Genomic DNA, 6,290 nt, shown 5'->3' on the forward strand with positions numbered 1-6,290 from the left:
GAGAAAACAAGAAGAACAGGGGAGGCAGCCACCGGGCTTGGGTTGTGGGGCCGGGAGCAAACTTTTCTCCTTTAAACATTTCCTGTCATGTTGTTGCAATGTTGCTTTTGCAATAAATAAAATTCCTGAGACAAAAGGAGGAGGCAGAGAGAGAGAAACGAAACAGTGAGAGAGACAGAGACAGAGAGTCAGAAACGAAGGAGAGGCCGTGACACGGGGACAGAGCGGGAGTCCCAGAGGGAGGGGAGAAGAAGGCCTGGCCGCGGGGAAGGGCGGTGGGGCCTGGGGGGGGCGGACGGGGCTGCCCCTAAGGAGGCTGCGGGGCATGCGGGCCGAGGAGGAGGCTGGGCGGGGACACAGACCTGAGCAGGCACAAGGTGGGGACAAGGAGCAGTTGGATCGCTCCTCCTGACATGCTGAGGGGCGCAGCGGGCTGTCTGCACGGGTGCCCAGCTCGGCCTCTGGACCGACGCCGGGGAGGTGGGCACCTCGCACACACACAAAGGCCCACCAGGGGACCAGCGGGGACAGCAGCAGGCAGGGGTGACGGGAAACTGGGGGACGTGGACAGGTGGGCCCGTGGGTCACTGCATAAGGTGGGGACACCGGGAGGGAGCACGTCAGGGCCCAAGGAGGAGGCCCTGGGCCATGGCTGTGGTTGGAGTCCAGCTGGAAAGACCCCCATGGATGCCTCCCGGGGGAACATGGGGAGGTCAGCCGTGGGTCTTGGAAGGCAGAGCTTGGGGGACGCCCGGTGCAGACCCAGCTTTGGAGCCGAGGCCACAGGCTAAGGGGACGGAGGAAGCAGAGAAGGACATCAGCCGTGTCAGGTCTCGGAGGGCAGGAGGCTCGTGTTCCCAGGAGGGCAGGAGTCAGCTCGGGGTGGGGGGGCATGAAGGGTGGGGGCTGCCCAGGAGGATGTGGGGCCCAGCTTCAGAGGTGACCTCAGTGGGGCCGCTGGCCCAGCCTGGAGGCCGTGGGAGGGTTTGAGGGAAGCATCTCTGGGGGAGGCAGCCGGTGTGCCTGCAGAGAGGGGTCCTGCGGGCCTGGCCGGGGGCCGGCTGGGCGGAAGGAGGAGCCACCAGGGGAGGGGCGGGGAGGGTGAGGGAGGCAGGGCGCCCCTGGGGGGCCCTGCAGAGCCTCAAGCCACCCACTTCCTGTGGTGGGACAGGCCATCTGGGATCCAGATATCAAGGCAGCTCTTCAAATCCCCTCGGGGTCTCTGTGTTCCTGGGGTTTAAGAGAACATCCAGGCCTCTCGGCAAGCCAGGGACTCGCATTTGTACCCTGGGATGGGGAAAATGCTCAGTGGCTCTGGTGGGCGCTGGCCTCCGGCCACCGAGTCTCGAATCCCGGAGACTCTGGGAAGGATCGCCTCACCACTCAGTGGGCTCAGGTGTTGCTGCTCACCTTCCCCGAGGACCTACCTGAGCCCTCCCAGCCCGCTGGCCCGGCCTGCCCCGGGTCGGGGCAAGAAGACACGAGCTGTCCGGGTCCTGGCGGCCGCCAGGGCACTGAGGGCGGAACCTCTCTCTCCCCTCCCCCAGGGGTCCTTCCAGGGGCCTCCGCGAGCAGCCAGGGTGCTGAGAGAGGGCCACTGGTCCGTCTGCCCCCAAGCCAGGCTCTCCAGGGACACATGCCCCCTCAGGGGAAGTCCCACGGTCAGCTCGTCCCACAAGGGCCGAGGGCTGAGGGTCTCTCTGGGCAGAGGACACCCCTCGGGGTCTTGTCTCTGCCTATGGCACTTGCTCTCCCAGACTCACGCCAGCCAGCTCCAGACTCCATGGTCCTGTCTCCCTGCAAAGCTCGGGCCCTCCTCTGTGTGACCCTGGACCCTCTGCCCTTCCTCCACAGGGACCACCCGGTTCCCATGGACAGCTGCGTGCAGTTGGCCGCCTGCGGTCAGCCTGGCTTTCCCATCCACACCTGCCCGCTTTGCCCTCCCCAGCTACCCCAGAGCCATTTCAGAGTGGGGCAGCCGGCCTCCCCGACATGGCATCCCCCTCCGACCAACCTTGAGGCACGTGTGAGAACCACTGCAGGCAGCCGGCCACCACCTGGTCGCCGCTCCGTCGCTAAGTTAGAGGGCCTGGAGGTCGGCTTCTCTGCTGGGAGTTTGCCGGTGACCTCACGGCTTACTCCGGGGAAGGGGCCTCTTGGGCCCCTGCAGCTCCTCTGCTGGGATGGAGCCGTGTCGTCCAGCATGAAGGTCGAAAAGGTCCTGGGTGGGTCACCAAGGGCTCAGCCAGACCTGTGTCCTGGTGGCTCAGTGAGCAGAACCACTCGGCCAGAACAGCTCCAGGACCATGACGAGGCCATTGCCAGCAGAGGGGACCCTGGGGCTGGCACCAGGCTGTGGATGTCCAGGAGGCAGCCCCTTGCAATCATGTCTCATGAACGTGGGTGCGCCCCCTCTTTTTCACCCCTGGTGCCTTGCTCGCAGCCTGGGGTGTCAGACGCTGGATGGCCAGATTGCTGGAAGGTTCTCCAGGGGAGCATGCCACCTGGCAGGCACCTGGGCGAGGCCTATGCCTGCAGACAAAGACCTACAGAGCTCAGAGAGCCGGCTTCCAGGGGCGGAGAGAGAGACATGGTCCTTGAGGATTTCCTGGAGGAGGTGGGATGGAGATGTCCATAGTCGGCAAAGAAGGAAGTTTTCAGGAAAAAGAACAGTACAGTGTGTGAGGCACGGGGGCAGGACAACCCGCGGGGTGCTTGTGGGGCAGGCAGTTCCCGCGGGCTCGGAGAGGGCGTCCGGAGCAGGCGGGAGGGCAGGGAGCCGGGCGCCAGGCAGGAGGTGTGAGCTCTGAGCTCCAGCCCCAGGCCAGTGGGAGACGCAGGGCAAGGGGGGGCCGGGCCGGAAGGGCCCGCGGGTCTCCGGAGGCATGGGGACAGACCCCCAGCTCCACGGCAGATGCAGAGGCCCCTGCCGCCCTGCGTTGTGTGTCTTTCCCTTCCTACGGTCTTTTGCTCCTTTCTGTTGATTGTCCCGAGGAGCAGCCTCGGCTTTAGTGGGACGAGGATGCCAAGGGCAGGGCCTCGGTGGCAGGGAAAGCTGCTGCTCGGGGTGTGGTGGTTCCCAGCAAAACAGAACACGAAGGAACGCCCCACGCAGGCCTACAAATAATTGTTGATAATCTGAATGTTTGCTTTTAATGTGTGCAACACAAAACACCTTCAATGCAAACTAATCTTGCTAGTCAAGGCAGAGACAGGATTCAGGAGTGACGGGTACCCCGCGGGTCGGGGTAAGAGCAAAAGCTGGGAGGCCTGACCCTCTTGGGCCACATCGGACGGCCCTGCGTGCAGACCTGTGAAGCTCCCAGCACTTCCCATTCCGGAACGGGAGGGCCCTGCCAAATGGACCTTCTGAGCCCACCTCCACCCCAGCCTGGCAGGGCAGGCCCTGGGCAGGCTCAGGCAGTTCTGGGTGCCCTCCAGCTGGCAAACACAGTTGTCTCCTTATAGAAGCGAGTGCAGAAAGTGGATCCTGATAAAAGTCAAATGATCCTTCTAGGGAACTGCTGCGCAGCCGGCCCTGGGTCTGGACGAGGGCTGGGCTCCGCGGGCACCAGGGGCCGGCCCCTGTCTCCCCACAGCTCCTGAAGCTCCTGAGCTACGGAGCCGCCGGCACAGAGGGCCCCCCCAACTCTGTTGGGCCTGCCTTTCCTGGAACCTAGGGTGCCCACATGTCCTCAGATGAGGTCCTCGGAGCTCAGGCCTGTGTGGTCTATCTTTCTCCACCCAGACCCTCGTCTCTACCACCAGTATCTCTGAGCAGTGACCGGTTTGTTGGTGGCCACTAGAAAGAACATGGCGCCTCATCTGTCCGCCTGTGCAGTGTCGGGGGTACTTCCAGTTTGGACATCAACATGTCCCAAGACCTGAAGAGAGTTTCTCTCTCTTTGCTTCTGATCTCAGGAGGAGACGTCTCTCCTGGACGTGAGATGTGCGGAAAGCCAGCGGATGTCCACGGAGAGACAGTGTGACAGCAGAAGCCTGCACGATTCAGTGCTTTGGGGTGCCTCCAGAGATGATATCAGAGGAGAATGATTGGCCATAAACATGGACCTGGCCTGTTCAGAGTCTCCTGGAGGTGCCCTGACATGCAGCCGGGCGTCCCCCGCAGGACCACAGAGGAGCCGGCAGAACTTGGGCTCTTTCTTTCTTTTCCTTTTAATTATTTCTGCCCCAGACAAAACCCCGCCAGGATAGACGTTATTGAGTCCAGAATGTTCCAGGGCGCATTAGCAGGTTGCCATTGTTCTCAAAGTCTGCTGGGCTCCGTGGGTGACCTCTTGCCAGCCTCCTCCCTACCTCTCCGGATCCCTCCGCCGCAGGATGAAGGGTGGGGTGGCTACCGGGTGGCGGCCACTCCCACAGCGCTAGGGGCCTGGGGTCTGGGCCAGCAGCCACCCCGAGGCACCACCCCGTCCCTATGGGCCGGCTGCGCGGGGTGGGGTCTCGGGCACACAGGTGCTCCCAGGGGCCTCTGGAGGTGCCTAGACACTGGTTAGCTTTTGAGAACCAAGGCCTGCATTTTGCATTAATATGTCTGAAATGTTTGCTCCTGATTTACCTTTCAAATCGTGCCTGTGGACAAGAGCCTTGAGAGGGTCCCTGGTGGAGAGCCTGTCAGTCTGGTGGCACAGACGGGGAAGGGCCATGAGCCCAGGCTCACTGGGGGCCAGTGTCTCCCGGAGGTGAACGAGGGCCCCGTCACGTGGGCCATGGATGCAGACAGGGCCCAGACAAAATGGCAAACAGCAGGGAATCACGGTGGGATTAACATGTTCCAGGACCTGGAGAGAGGTCCTCCTCCCTCCTCCCACCTGCCGGTCAGGTCCGGAGACGGTCTCCCGCCCCTTAGTAACTGACAGCAGCCCTTTGGCAAACAAAGAGGGAGCAGGTCCAAGGCCCAGAGCTCTCTGCAGGCAGTAGTCTTTAGCTAGAATGAACACTGCTTTCTGTTTTCCTTTATCCACGTTGATGCTAGCCTCTCTAGGATAAAGACACGGATTCACCTTTTTAAAAAGAATTGTACTGTTTTAGTAAAATACATGAATTGTCCAAAGGAAAAACATTGTGTAGGTAACAGTCTCCAGGAATAAAATCCAAAATGAAGTTTGGAAACAGTAAGTCCAGTGCTGCTTCTGACACTTGAAATGCTCTCATGCCATCACTATCAGAAGATCAGCCAACTCTGTTCACACACTTCCCATGACGGGGAGCTCACTACCTACCAAAGGCATCTCCAGTCAGGTACACTGGGAAATGCTGCTCCCAGCGGGCTCCACCCCGAGGCCAGGTCTGCAGAGCAGCTCACCAGCCTCTCTTCAGAAGAGCGTGCTCTCCCTCCAGCAGCCTCCTCTCCCAGGCAGACCAGTGAGGTCTTCCCACTAGTTCCTCATCCTCAGAGAGAACTTCTCCTCCTGGGAACACTGTTGGTAGTTTCTCTTCTTATGCAGTGGGGCCAGGAGTGGTGGCTGATATTCCAGGAGTGGCCAGACCTCGCCCCAGCTTCCAGGTGTGGACGTTTGCGTGGAGGCAAGGACAAGACCAGGGACCCCCCGGGGCCTGGCATGGGTGGGCAGAAGCCAGCCCTCTGAAGGCAGAGCATTTCATAAATAACTGTGCGAACGTGGGCTCTCCATGAGCCCCAGCACCGCCCCTCCCTGGCCCCCACAGGAAGAGGTCAGCCCCACGCCTCCTCGGTGGCTGCATGGGCCTCAGGCTCTGTGTGTGCTCCCCCACCAGCCCCAGGTCATGCTTTGGTCATTTCTCCCTTACCCAGCAGACGTCAGGACTTAAACACACATGGTTGACTTTTGCAGACTTCTTTCCTTTCCTTTCTTTCTTTATTTTGAGAGAGAGAGAGCGCGCGCACGCACTTGCACGAGCAGGGTGGAGGGGCGGAGAGAGAGGGAGAGAGAATCCCAAGCAGTCTCCATGCTTAGTGAGGAGCCCAAGGCAGGGCTTGATCTCATGACCCTCAGATCATGACCTTGAGCTGAAATCAAGAACCGGTTGCTTAACCGACGGAGCCCCCCAGGCACCCCCTTTTTTTAATGGTGCCCCATTCTTTTATTTTTTTTATTTTTTTTAAAGATTTCATTTATTTATTTGACAGAGAGAGAGATAGTGAGAGCAGGAACACGAGCAGGGGGAGTGAGAGAGGGAGAAGCAGGCTTCCCGCCGAACAGGGAGCCCGATGTGGGGCTCGATCCCAGGACCCTGGGACCATGACCTGAGCCGAAAGCAGACGCTCAACGACTGAGCCACCCAGGTGC

Source organism: Zalophus californianus, chromosome 8 (genome assembly GCF_009762305.2).
Source record: "Zalophus californianus isolate mZalCal1 chromosome 8, mZalCal1.pri.v2, whole genome shotgun sequence".
NCBI classification, from domain to species: Eukaryota; Metazoa; Chordata; class Mammalia; order Carnivora; family Otariidae; genus Zalophus; species Zalophus californianus.